We start from the raw sequence: 15,694 nt of genomic DNA, 5'->3' as shown, positions 1-15,694 counted from the left end.
AGGACTGATGAGGTAAAAAACATACTAGACTTCTTTTTATGGTTTATAATATATTGTCCAACCTTGACTTACACGATAAAACAACCTCTCCTCTGGCCTATCTTTGAGCAAGAACCATCAAAACCTTCAAATGCATTTAGTGTAAGATTACTTTTTATATATTTTTAAAAATTCTAACCTACAGCTTTTACCCCCATCCCAACAACCTCCTTATCACCTCGGGTTATTCAGCGGGAGCTCTAATCTGTAATTCAGTTTGATAATATATGAAATATTCAGTCTCCTCTTCCTGTGTGCGTTGGTTTTGCATGTTGCCGTATACGAGTCTGCGAGTGCGGGTCTTTGTGCGTCTGAATCAGTCGTGTGCGCAGTGTGACGGGGGGTTTGGTGGTGGTGGGGTTTTTTGGGGGGGGTGGGGTTGTGACGAGGATTTCACTTGACAGGTGCCGCTGCCACACGCTTCCTCTCACCTGAGGCATCGTGCCGCCCTTCACCGCCATCTGCCTGTCTCTCTCTCTCTCTGCTCTAATTGATTTGTCCTTGGATAGAAGTGTCTGGTAACACTTAGGGATGGGGCTATTTTGACAGATGCCCCACATGAGAGTGCGTATCATGCAGAAAAGGGTGGGGACTTGTGTACGAGGTGTTCACGTTGGTACTGTAAGAGCTCCTGTCATTAGGAAACATGCAAGAGGTGATGAGACAAAACAAAAGGAATCGTGGGAAGGAAACTTTGAAAATATAAAGGTATTTTGTAACATATTCTGCTCCATGGTCTTATAAAAAAGATATATTTGGAATACCATCACACTGAGTTATGAGCATTATAAAGTAAAACATGACATAGAGTTTAAACCACAAATATCTGTGTCTACTCTTGTTATCACCAATACTTGTAGTTTGAAGCCTAAATTATGTGATAAAGAACCAAAATTTTGTTTTAGAAAAGTGTATTCAACTTTGAAAGAGCTTTAAAAAAATATTTAGCTCTGTAGTCAGCACGAGATCCACGAGATTATCTATTATACATCATTAAACTTCTTTAAAAAGAAAATGTTTTATTTGCTGAACTTTCAGTAGAATTTGTAAAACACAATGCTCTGTGTAGGAGCCATACGTGGGTTTTCAGGGAGCAACTTTCTGTTGACCGTATTTAAACAGGAAAGATTTGCACATAGAAGTAATCAGTACATGGCTACGGATTGCAGCAGCTTTAAAATAAGTGCTAGTATGCATATGTCTACTGTTACAGTACAGTTACCATCTGTTTTACCTCGTGTCTTAGCCTGCCGCGGCATAAGGGGTAAGCTTTGGGTTACATACGCAATTTTCTGTAAAACACAATATTCTTATCACAATGTTTAGACCATATGAGAAGGCATGTGTCTTTACTACTACAAAACTAAAAACTGTCATAATTTTACTGTTAACAGACACAACAACAAATGAAATGCTTGGAAAAAGGGAAAGTCATGGTAGACTAATCCTTCAGTAATGTACAAAAATACTGTAGCTGGGTTCAGTTTGATGTTGAGCAACATTGGAATGAAATGGATTTGCACTGACTGCTGTACCAAAGACACTGCCAGCTCAGTCCTTGGAAGCATCAATAGATGAACATTTAAAACATAATAGTATTGTCCATTCAAGCCAGGGAGAGTACAACTTCTGATGATGTAAAGACCAGCTAACAAAGACAGAGCTGGCAGGGCATTTTCCCTATCAGTATTTTTTAGCAGATTTTTTCCCCATCCTTCGAGGTGCACTGGAGTCTCATTTGCGCTCTCTTCTGTGCCCTGCAGTATCTCCTGATATAGACCAGATCTCTCTCTGTCTGTGGGGATTCCCCTCTAAACGCTTTGAGGGGAGGCCTTTGTATCATACAACCAGAGCTGAAGACAAATCCTGAGCTTAATTTTCACACATATTTTTAGATTTTGAGGGCATCATTAATTCAGTAAGATCACAAGGTGTTGAGTATTTCCATGGTAAAAATATTTTTTTAGATGCAGTTACAAACATTAAAAGTGCATTGTTCAACCTTTCTGGTGGAGAGTCCATCAAATGCTTTTCTTCATGGAGATTTTATTGCTTTGTCCAGAATGTTTCACACTATGGTATTAAACCTTTCTATCTTCATGAAGTCCAAACCAGGTAATATAGGAAAACTTTTAATTCCATTAATCAGCTGTCTGTAAGTGAAGAAATAACAGAATATTAGAGCAGGAAAACCTAAAAATTGCCAGACTTTACCACACAAAGGAAACAAAATTATCCAATAAGTAAAAAAACACGATCCTTTTAAATAGCAATAATCAAATTCTGTTGCGTATTATCTTCCTAATTGGCCCACTAATTAAATAAATCCTGAATATGAAACCCCCCCTTCTCTCTCTCTTTCTCTCCCTCCCTTGCCCTCACTGTATTAATTGGTCTGAGCTCAGGGTCGTTTCCCTAGAGCCTGTTCAAACAATGAGAGGGTTAATGTGTTTGTGTCTGTAAAGGTTAAATGACTGTACAGATATTAAAGAATAATTAAGCCTTTAAGCCTTTCTTGACTCTACTAATGAAAAACAATAAAAGGTGACCAGCTAGGTGTAGTGATTTAACATTTCTTGGTACTACTAATAGCAGTACAGTATCTGATTGTAACACGGGGGCATGACGATGGTGAAAAAATCCACTGTAACTATAAAATGTAAAGTTTGTTATTTTGAAGAACTTAACTCCATGACCATGACAACTATTGGCTAGGCTGGCCCCACCTAGTGCCTCCGCTCAATTTCATTTCTCTGACTAGGTCAGGAATCAGAATACACTAGATGGTTGGCAAAAATCCTAGAAGTTGTAGACCACTTACTGGCCAGTCAGCAAAGAGCTGTGAAGCCGGCAATTACTTGGACACCACTGAGCGTTCCAGCGTTTTTACATACGTCTCAACCAAATAGCCGTGATTGGGTAAATAAAAAAAGTACCCGCCTACCATCAGGCGAATGAATCCTAATGCTGCGAGGTCAGACGGTTACAGTGAAACCAGCTGATGAATCAGGCTAGACAATTGTACCTAAGTCTGATTAAGCTCATACTTTTTAGCTTTCTGTGTAATAGTTGTCAAGAGTTTGGAATTTCATCACTTAAAAGTTTACCACTAAGAAATAATCATCTTATACTCCCAAATAGCCCTCCCCTTACAAGTGTTGTAATCCTAAGGCAACAATAACACAGTAGAAATTGTACCCTTAGATATGTTATGTCTTGGAATTGACACAGTCCCTTGAATGGTAGGGAAAACGTGTTAGATTGCTAATAAAATAAATAAAAGAAATCCATGTAATAAAATAAAAAAATGGTCTTGCCCCAGTACCCTACAGATTTGTACAAGGAGCTCACTGCTGGATTGTGCTGTCATAAATACAAGAGTTTTATCAGCCGCAAATCAAAAAGTAAGGCCTGGTGCACTGTTAGCATGCTATTTGGTGTTAGATTTACCATGACGGCAAAACTATGTATAGTCTCTGAAAGTAGTGAAAATGAGGTTTAAGAATTATGCACAAGCGATAACTTTGGATGGCTGCTGATTGTTTAATGAACAAATTCAGTTTTCATGTTTTTAATAATAATAATAATAATAATAATGCATTTTATTTATTAGGGGACTTTCTGGACACTTAAGGTCGCCTTACAACAACATAAACAAGTTAAATACTATTAGAGGGACAGTATTTTAACTGATTGATTGTATTTAATTGACCTCCATTAGCTATCAGCTATTTTAAGACAGTAAAAATCAGGTAGGCTTACGATGTATTTAAAAGTTTACGGCTAAAAATAAAATTCTATTACCCAAATATTCCCACTGCATACAAAAATTACAAGTATGATTTAATTACAAGTTGGACTCAATTGTTCTTTCTGACCCCCAAGGCAACAATAACAGTGGAAATTGCCTTAGCCTCAGTTACTTACCGGAATTGACACAGCCACTTGAATAAAGCAAAATGTCCGATGCTTTCAACACTCTTGACTGACATGACTGTATTTGAATTCTATTGTTTACTGACATATAAATGACAATGTGTTCTATGCTTTGGACCTGGAAACCGCACAGCATGCCCAAGAGATAGCACATGTTGAAAATGCCTCGAAAACATTTGTCAGCTAGTTTATTTTTTCAGTCTATGTGGTGGTCTGCTGTTAATGGCCATGTCTGGTTCTCTCCCCCACGGCTCTCCTCCCATCGCCCTTTTCCTATCAGCGATGATGGAGGGTGGGGGGGATTCTGAGCGCTGGCCTCACTGTAGCTTATTTCTTATTAGCAGCCCTGACGCCCAGAGGAAAAGAGGGTGCAGGTAAAGAGAGGGGGGTTTAAGATGCTCTATCCGGTGAATGGATGGATTATGCGATTATAGTGAGCCCTGAGGGGTAGCTTCCGATGTGTTAGTCCAGGTAACCAGCTGAGGAAGAAGAGAAGGAAGAAGAGGGGGAGAGGGTCGAAATATAGGTAGAAATATAAAAGACAGTTAGGAGGTGAACATCTTCAAGGAGAAACAGCTCTTTGGTGGGTATGTATTTCTGTCATTGCTCAATTAGTTCTTCTGTTTAATCATCCAGAGCAGAAATGGAAAAGAATGTGCAATAATATAACATATATTGGGAAAATATACACAATGATAATTTGGTGTACAGTAGTCAATTTCATTTCTCTCCAGCGACTAGTTCAGGAATTGGAATACGCTAGATGATTTGCAAGAACCCTGGAAGTTGTAAACCATGCACCAGCCAATCAACGAAGAGCTGTGAAGCCCTGACGTCAAACTCAAGTGCCTGTCTGGGTCCCTTTTGTGATACAGCACAACAGTAAACAAAGCGGTCGAGACTGATGTAGATGAAGCCATACATTCTGTGTTGGCAACGATTCTCGAGATGGAGGATTTAAAGCCGGAACAAAGAGAATGTTTGGTGAATTTTATCAAGGGGAAAGACGTTATTGCCCTTCTTCCTTTGGGATTTGGGAAAAGCTTAATATACCAGTTAGCCCCATTAGAACCAGCTGATGAATCATGGTAGGAGGCAGTATACCTGATTTATGAAATATGGTGCACAACCAAGAAAATGTTTTGGTGTGGTTTCAAACAGAAAGTGAACACGGAGGTACTTCCGGCTCCATTCACTCTGTTCCAATTGACTTTACATTGGGAAATTGTCACCCCTCCCTCTGTAACTGCTGCACTGAGCTTTGGCATTTTGGTTTTAAAATATTCGATTTAGCATTCTCTACATGATGCTGGTGGTTTTATTTTGCTACTTTGTAAATAAATTCCTATTCCTAATATGGAACTGGCTCCAAAGTCTTGTCTCACGGCAAGATGGTTCTGGGTTAAATTCCTGGGCCTTTCTGTGCAGTGTTTGCATGTTTTTCCCTATGTCTGGGTAAGTTTCCTCCTCCTATTATTTTATTTAAATGTATATTCTATGCATTACTTTTTATTATTATTTTTATTTATTTATTTATTTATTTATGTATTTATTTATTTATTTACACAGTTTCCCAGATTAAGTATGCAATATCAACCCAAAACATACACAATAGGTAAAATTCTCCAGCAAAGATAATCCTGACCAAAACTAGCTCAAGATCTGGAGATAGATCCAAGAATCCTGCAATCAATCTTATGTAAGAGTAAGAAAAATACACAAATCTAATATTGACTCTGTACAGGATGTAATATATCTAGCTCACCTACAACTATCACTTCATCACTTCACTGCTTATGGAAATATTATGCATCTGATCACAACCACACCTCCAGTAATCACCAATGATGCATGTGGCTGCTGATGACTTACATGACAGATCTCCCTGTTGTATCCACCGAATCGAACCAGATTTAGGTTTGAGAGCTCCATGAAATTACAGTCTGACATGTAGTTTGTAGCCAGTGAGTTTGTCTTCATCGACTGTTTGTTTAGCTGATATTTAAGGAGCTGGGCTGTGTAAAACAGTTAATTAGCCCCATTGATTGTGGTGCTCACCGCTCTTTGTCATGCTGTCAGTGGAAAGCCTGAATTTATTGATATTTGCCCATTTCTTGTCTTTTCCTTTGCGTCCATGTGAATCTTGTATTGATTTCATCTTTAATGGACCGGTTCCCATTTGATAATAAGAAAAACATTGAAGAAGGAATGAGATGCAGGAAAGGTCAGTCAGAAATGTGGGAAATACGTTTGGAATTTCTGATTAGTGCACATTTTTGATGGACACTCTAGTTCTTAAGTTTGTTACACAGAACGCTGTTGATAATGGCAAACTTTTAGATATATATTTAATTTCCCAACATTGTATGTATGTTAGGGCTGTAACTATAACCTAAATATCGTGATATTGTATCATCAGAGTTCTCACAGTAATATCATGGACCATCACAGTATATCAAATTACAAGCCTCTTTGCCTACATTAAGAGTTATGGTGCAGCAATAGCTAAAAAAAAGACAGAGGGAATTACATAGACCATGATCCTTTGGTCCATTTCAGTGTAGACTACAAGAAATAATCGTTCTAAGCACTTTTAAATCTTAGTTCTTTGGATTAAGTCTTGGATTATGTCTCATGACATTTTAAGAGGCAAAAATTTGCATGTTAACATTTTTTTTTTTTATCTCGACAAAATGTTGCAATAAATTTACCGTGAGATGTATCGTTACACCCCTAATGTATGTATGTCTGTACTAAATAAGCCAAGGGTTTTAGAAAAAAAAAAATAAGTGTGGAGTGTGAATGGGACCAAACCTGTACCCATAATGTGGCCTGAGGAGTGTGGAGAGAGTGTGATTTTCTGGAGTGAATGAATTGAATGATGATTTTGATAAGAATGATGTTTTTAAGGTGCTGAGAGAACTAGGTGTGAATGAGGATACAGAATTGTTATGTTGCTCTCGACATTATAAAAGTATTTTCTTTGTATGTTTGATTTTATGAACTATAACATCAACCTGGCCAGGGACGGGAAATTAGCTCTGGCGCTACAACCTGGTACAATGCATGTCTACTGTTAAGGTTAATGTATATTGTGCACTGTCCCTGTCTTATTAAATAAATAAACTAAAGTGTAGTGGTAGTCACATAGTACTAGTACTCATTGTATTATTATTTTTACAAGTAATATTGTTCCTGTTTTATTCCTGACTGGACTCAAACCAGTATAGTTAGATTATAGAGTACTGATGTCTTTGGGTGGTGGGTGGACGACTAATGAAGTGTGTGTCAAGAGTGGGATTTGAACCATCAACCTTTAGATGAATGGACAAACACTCTACTCACTGAGCTACTGTTGCCCACTCCTTTCATCTACCAAAAGATCTGATTTCCAAAATAATGCTCCAATAAGCCACTCTTGGTATAACACTTAACATCTCTGTAGCTCTTTCTTCAAGTCCTGATCCATTGTCCTGAGTAGTCCCTTTTCTGTGTTAATTTGTCACGGGGACCTCCAAGCCCCGAGCACCATCTGTGAAGCTTTCATCAGAAACAGAGGAGCGACTCTGCACATATTTAAGCTCATCGCATGGAGACACTTTTACTCTACAAATCCTCTTGTCCACAGAAATCAATGTGCTTTCATCAGAGCTAATGACTCTTGGCTAGGCCCTGTCCCCCGCAGACCACTAAGCAGCAGTTATTGTAGAGTAAGTAAGTTGGTGCACACTTCCACATCCAGTAATGAGACGGGATGGGAATCTGATTGCCAATATCTGATTCAAAAAGCTGAAATAGTCATTGCTTGTTATAAAAAAAATGTGGGTGCTTTTGAAGAGTGAAATTAAATCTCTAATAAACTATACAAACATCAAGGTTGTCTGTAGAGTAGTAATCGATGAAAGCACTGGTCCAATTATGAGACATTTTACATGGACATACTTACAAAGAATTTGCTAAAAATATATCTAATTGTTTTGCTTATTAACCTGGTCGATGCCTTTCTAGTTTCTTCATTAAGGGGTTCAGAACCTACTTGCCTTGTTTTGTTTTGTTTGTTTTTCTCTGGGGGAATCAAACCTAGCCAGGTGCACCACCTAGTGCCTCCGCTCAATTTCATTTCTCTTCCAGCGACTAGGTCAGGAATCAGAATACACTAGATGGTTTGCAAGTACCCCGGAAGTTGTCTCGGTTCCTTTTGTGGTACAGCACAACAGTAAATCGAGATGGATGTAGACAAAGACATACATTCTGTGTTGGCAACGATTCCCAAGATTGAGGATTTAAAGTCGGAACAAAGAGAATGTTTGGTGAATTTTCTTGAGGGGAAAGACATTTATTGCCTTCTTCCTACGGGATTTGGCACATTACGTACGTCACAACCAAATAGCAGTGATTGGTTAAATTAAAAAAGTACCGTCAAGCAAACAAATCCTAATGCTGCGAGGTCAGACAGTTTCCATGAAGTGAAACGAATCAGGCTAAATCAAACCCCCTTTCCACTCAAAAAATTTACTGCTTCCCGGTGGTGGATTAAGACATTACATCTATGAGGCTGTTGTGGGCATTTGCTGAATGTCTCTAACATTCTCTTCCAATTTCAGTCTACGGTTATAATATAATATCATCATTTAATATATCATATAATATCTTTTACAACCTCTCCACTCACTACCAGTTGAGATGTACAGTATAGGTCAAGAAAGAAGTAATAATGTTGGTGCCTCAAGTCAAGCAGCCAGCACAAGCTTCACGTTGTTTTTCCTTCTACACCGCACAGCCTATTTCTTATATTGTATTGCATTCTATTTTTTCCACAACAGACAATTCTGCAACAAAATCCTTTTCTTCAGAGTGAGGTTGGGTTCCCCGGAGCTGACAGCACTGGTAATCCCATGACTTTACCCGCTGAGCTCACCAGCACATGAGGCAGCCCTGTAATAACTGAGCCCGATCAGAGCAGTGAGCTGGATCAATACAGGAGACCCACACTGACTAATCAAAGCCCTCACCAGAGACAGGACCAGTGTGTGTGTGTGAGTGTGTGTGTGTGTGTGTGTGTGTGTGTGTGTGTGTGAACCAGTGTCACCACATAATGAAACCTACTGCAACCCTTGCTACTGTCACAGAAGGAAAAAAAACTCATGTGAACTCTATCCCCTTTGTCAAAGCAATCTGTGACAAGCTACGCACAGTTTTTTTTTTTTTGTTAGAGAGACCTGGTGTGTTGGATGTTATTTTGTTTAAGACACATTTTAGGCAAAAAAAATCAACTTTTAGAGCTTTTAATCATGTTCCCATAAATTTAATTTGTTGGCTCGCTACTGTGAAATGGTGCCGCAAGATGGCTGCCCGGCTGCCCAACCAAGACTATATATATGCTTTTAGAAGACTTAAAGTGTGACAAAATACCTAAACCCAGCTGCTGACAACCACATTTAAAATAGAGCTGCTAAACTTGGAAATACTTGGAGGGCTAAAGAAAAGAGTGAGGTGAAAGAAGGGACAGGGTCTGGATATATTAGGTAGCAGGTAAGGTCTGATTGGTATAACAGGTATCTGCCCTTCAGCCTCCACCAGTGCAGCCATGTGTTTCTGATTGGAAACATTAATCAGGGCAGTCCTGTGTGATGTCATGTAGTACTTAAAATTGCAGTGGCCACTAGAGGCAGCACACAATCAGATTTAGACTGTTTTTTTAAAGCTACAAATTAATTTAGTTTGAGTCAACATTGCCAAAAATGATAGATAGTTTAGTGGCAGAAAGGTTGATTTAGTGTGTTGTGACACTTTAACAAAAACTTATAGAACCATATTCTGTCTTTGTGATTGTATGTGGTGTATTCTGTGATTGGCAAGTCATGGTCCAGCAGTGTAGCCCTGAAACTGTGTGTTATACAGTTTTAACGCATGTTAATGTATAATGTGTATTCTAGGAACATCACAATACGCAGTGAAGTGGTGCCCCCCCCTCAAGTTTCATGGGCCCATATTACGTTACTTTCTGATCCATGTTATAATGTTCTTTCCTCATGAAAAACATACCTGTTTGTTTTATTCACACATATTTAACACACAAACCCTGGATATTTAGGCGGTGTTCTTCTCTTAAAGAGAAAACACTCTGTTCCACGTTGTGATGTTATGTAGTAATACAGGAAGTGCTCCACTGTGTTTTTACACTCCATACACCTTACTAGTTACTAGCTGTTAACTTGAAAACCACCTCTTCATGACTTCACATGATGGAACAGATCATTTTGTGCTTTGGAGACACAGGTTACAGTCAGACTGCTGTGACCCAAATCAGATTTTTTCTCTCTTATGCGACCTGTATCTGATCTTTTAATGTCAGACTGAATGACATAGATCAGATTTTTTCAAATGCGACCCAGGTCACTTGGATATGTGGTCCTAATACCAATACATATCCGATCTTTTGACATGTGACTTCAGTCTGAACTCCGTATCAGTAAAGCAGCGAAGCACATGGTAATCCCACCGCTCTTGGCTGCGACTCTGCACCCACATGTTCCTTTCTACAAACTTTGCTGCCACTGCCCCACAAAATGCCATGGCCTAAAACCTTGTCCTTCTTCTTCTCAACTGTACAAGCTGTACATGTTCTCCAGTACGACAGCAACTTTAAAACCTCCAGGTGCTCAAAGCTGCATCCATGTTTAGGCGACTTCTGAGCACGCTCGCTGTGTGTGATGTCGTCGTGTCCTCCAATACGCATGCAGGATACTTTTGGGGCATTTAAAGTTCACACTGAAGATCACATACAAGTCACATTTAATTGGAAATATGAACAACCTCACAAAAAATCGTATTTCACAAAAAAATCCAAATTGATCCACAAACAGAGTAATAATAAAGGGTTACTCAGACATGTGTGAATGAAGTAAAACATAACATTAAACCTGGCTTAAAGCTAACAAGTGTACATTTTGCGATGGAATTCTTACTGTCCATGGTATAACACAAATTATTTCAGCACCTTCAAATCAACAAAAAGCTTGTTGCAAATAGCTGTGCTGGTGAATAAGCCTTTTCAAAATGCTCCACTCCTCATGTTGCCACTAAAAGGTCCAAAGAAATTTCAAAAACCTAGAAAAAAGGCATAAGATAAGTCAATTTTTGCTTCTCATGACATGAATTTCAAAAACCCTAATGCCCTCATATCGGCTGCTAATATCAAACAATAGAACCAGCTTTAGCTTCACTGCTGCACAAACACTAGGAGTGGCCCTCTTCAGCCCTGAGCTCTCCCATTCATCCTCAACCCTCTCTTTACAGAAAAACCCTGGGAGCCTCTTTGTCCCCCGCCACCACACCACTTTTGTACATATTCTGTTCCAATTATCTCGAGTGTTAAATCTGCATCGGGCTGTGTCGCTGAATATTTTATACCCCTCATTAGGTTTGAGTTGAAGCCCTCCACCACTGCACTGGCGCCCTGTACAGCTCCTGTCTTCTACAGCTCGGAGTGGAGAAGATGATTCGCTGGTGTAAAGATCACTGTTTCTATGTGACAAAAGGTGGGAGCATGGCAACTGGGGAAAAGATAATGGGGACTTAGGACCTATAGGCCTGTGTTTCTAACAATATTTAAAAAAAAAAAAAACATAAATTTCAGACTCCAAAAAATATATTGTGTCCCCACCCCCAAATGAAGTAGCCTGGCACAACCTAACTTCTTGCAGTGTCTGTGTTTACTTCTCATTTTAAAGGACCCATATCAAGCTATTTTCTGATCAATATTATAATGTTGTTTCCTTATCACAAACATGCCTGGAGTGGTGTTTTGTTTAATCCACACATGTTTAACACAGAGACTTTGCATATTTAGGCTGATTTATTATGTCAAACAGAAAACACTCCTTGTGTCCACCTTGTGATGTCATGTGGTAATACCTGAAGTGCTCCACTGTACTTTTAAACTCAATACACCTTCACTCGAATCATTTGGATCATTTCAGCTCTGGAATTTCTTCTTTCTACTAAACAACAGGTAAACAGTAGTTGTTAATTTGAAAACTACCACTTGATGACATCACAAGGTGGAACAGAGCATTTTGAGCTTGGGACATGTAGACAAAATAATAATAAAGGGTTACGTAATGTGTGAATGTAACAAAACACAACTTCAGGTATGTTTTTGTGGAGGTAACAGCATTCTAACAGGGCTTAAAGCTCACAAAAGTCCATTATGGACTTTTATATTTTAAACAATGTGAGAGACCCAGTTAATACTTATGATAGCCTGTGACAGACGATGTCCTAGTTCTCTTGTTTGGCCTTGCCTCCACTCTCTTCAGACCTGCCGAGCTGATCAGCCTCACCTGGCCCGCTTGATCAGCTGGGAGTATAAAATCAGGAAGGTGCCACCAGAAAAGTGACCAGTGGGAACCTTAGTTTCTTATTTTTGTGTTATTTAACTTTATTTGATTTTTGTACACTTTTCTAGTACTTTTTGTAATAAATATTACTTATTTTGAACACCCTTCCAGTTTTTGTTTCATGCCCAGTTTCTTTTTACATCATTTTCTAGTTGCCGTGCCAACCCCTAGACCCTTGTGGCACATAACAAAGCCCAGTGCACCACATTCATTGTATCGAGAAATTAACTTCAGCAAATGAGCTTATTTTCAATAGCACACATCTCATAAACTATATGGAGCACATTCAAGGATTGGTCAGTGATGAAAATATTGATAGTAATCTCAAAGAGCATCTGAGGCCAACTTTGACGGTGGAACAAACCCAGTCTCATCTGGAGGAGCTGAAAGGAAACATAAATGTCACTGTGATTTTCGTAACACAACCTCAGACTGAAGACGTAATGAATGAGAAGTATTTTTCTGATGGAGAGTCTGTCACCTGCTTGTCTCCATAGAAATGTTATTGCTTTCCCTGAAATCTCAGTTGTGACAAGAATGTGGCATCTCTGGTCAAGTTAAAGGTCAGATCTATGGAGAGGTGTCTGAGGTACTAGGCCTGTCACAATAACACATTTTCAAGCACAACATATTGCTGTAGAGATATTGTGATAAACAATTATACTGAAACTATTTTATGCCACTGACACAAAGAAAATGCAATATAATCCAAATAAAACCATTTCTAAATATATAGTACCATTAAAAGGCCTGAGCTGCAACAGTTAAATAGCTGAATGAATTTATTCAACCCTCTACAGGTCAAATCTATCTAATCTAAGTATTAAAATTAAAATACTAAATTTTTTTACATAGAAATTGTACACTATAAATACTGAGCCCCAAAATATATTGTTTATTGAATGATGAGTCTCGAAATGATCGTAATAGGCCAATGAGGTGCTGTGTCTAATCACAATGTCTTTATCTGTCAGATTCATGGATCTAATTTCTATCTGTAGTCCTCCAGTAACAATACACCACAATATTATGAATGCATGAAGAGACTTACATCAGCAGGACAGCTCATTTCCATTCAGGTCCTATCTCTGGCTATTTTCCTTTGTCTCGAGATGTATTATATTGTGTTAAAATCAATCTCAATATAGTTACAGTTTGCTGAAGATAATGTTTTGCTTTTTGTGTTGAGAACTCCAAGGTCACATGTATTAAACCATCAATTATAAACCCTCCTGAGATTGTTTTTTCCAGTTGTCTGCTGTCAATTTGCTGAATAGGAAGTGAAAAATATAACAAAAGTTAATTACCAGTCTAGATGAGTCATTAACACATAATTGGAGCCATGAATGGAGGTTTAATGAATGGAAAATTGTCACACATTCAACTGCTGTAATCAGTCCATTTTGTCCATAATAAGACAGAAGTCCTGGACGTGATGTTGGCAAAAGTAACTCTGATGGATCGCCTGGGGTCAAACTAATTGTCATATGAAGTTATCGTTTAAAAAAGGCCAGTTGGGATACTATGTGCTGAATGGTCAAGGTTGGTTTCTGTCCATTTATTACATCTCCACTCAAAAAATGAAATGTTGATCTTATATATTTTATCTCGCCTTTTCCATTTTAAATAGAACATCTCAAAATTTGAATTATATAAAAATGTTATTTGTTTAAGTGATGATTTTACATAATTTCCTTCAAGATACCCTTTTATTTCTTTGGAGAATATTAGAACAAATAAATAAAACGCCCATACACCAAGAATACTGCACTGTATCCTCAACATAGTCCAGGACAACTTTCTAGCCATGAAGTGAAAGAATCAACATTAACACAAACACAAGTGAACTGATTTGTGTATTTTGTGTTTATGTATTTCAGTAAGCTGCCAAGATTATCGTCTTACTCAAGGGCAGCAGAGTGGGACCATTAAATATTATTCATTTCACACAAGACTCTCATTTAATACATTTACGATTCAAGGCAACACACCACGATGGGCTGTGAATATGATATAACAGGGTATGATTGGCAGCAATATTATAGTGTAAAAGTATAAACTGTCCCACTATCATGTCATGAATGTAATGATTTGCATTTATTCATGTATTTAGTATAGATATGGTGACGATAATTATGCAGCATTCACTGTCATTGCCGTCTTTGACTCTGTTTTACCAAATGTTTCAAAGATATGTTATGATCTAAAAACCCTGAGCATTTTGCCGTCAACACTGGAAAATAGAAAGTAGAATCAAGAGATGTATTTTCGTATTTGCATGTTTGGTGTCTCTCAAGCTGTGACAATAACTGAGAATTTAAAAGAATAAACAGCAGTTATTTGTGTTCATTAATCTTACTCGACTGTAAACACTAATGACTGACTGAACAAAGAGGCAATCTCTCACTGTATTTTAATGAGGAAGTCCCATTTCCCCTGTGGCCATGTGTTACTCTCCTTGATGCCACCGTTTACACCCAACTATATTTAAAGGGCCTATATTATGCCAATTTCTTATCTGGTATAATGTTGTTTTGTTAGATTCACACATGTTTAACACACAACTGTGCATATTTAGGTTGAGTTCCTCTCTCAAACAGAAAACACTCTCTTCCACCTTGTGATGTCACATGATAATACAGGAAGTGATCCACTGTGTATTTAAACTCTGCACACTTTCGCTATCATTTGGACGATTTCAGACCTCTCTACAGATCTCTACTACACTTGCTTGATTTGCTTATTTTACTAGAAGATATCTAATTTAAAGGTACGCTAGATCACTTTTTCAGTGGAGGGTCCTCCACCTGTTAGTCTCCATGGAGATGTAATTGCTTTGCCTGGAATGTTCCACAGCAGTGTTTCCCAAACTTTTTTTTTCTGGGGACCCATATTTTACAAGTCACAAACCTTTGTGACCCAAGTCAATGGACATTATTCGTAAGTCATAAAATAAAGGTGGATTTGACCATTATTAAACATTCATTAGGATATTTTATTGTTGACTGGGTGAACGTGTCTCTCTGAACAATTCGTATTACTCAAGTTTTAAACAATGAAAAAACAGTAATTGAACCAGCAATAAAAGGATCCAGAAGTTGCCTATTTGGACATTAAATGTAGCAAAAATTATTTTATCTTTTCAACATTCAATTAAACCAGCAATACTGGAACAAAATAGTCAATAAAATAATTACAGAAAGATTAGAAATTATACGAAACATGTCTTAACATTTCAACATGTGTCAGAACTGTATATTCTAGACCTACATGCAGATCGTGACAAGGCGACCCAAAAAAATCTCTTGCGACCCACC

This window comes from Boleophthalmus pectinirostris, unplaced genomic scaffold (assembly GCF_026225935.1).
Source record: "Boleophthalmus pectinirostris isolate CB_2022bp ecotype Guang Dong unplaced genomic scaffold, ASM2622593v1 HiC_scaffold_18, whole genome shotgun sequence".
Lineage (NCBI taxonomy): Eukaryota > Metazoa > Chordata > Actinopteri > Gobiiformes > Gobiidae > Boleophthalmus > Boleophthalmus pectinirostris.
Note: the sequence above shows the minus strand (reverse complement) of the source record.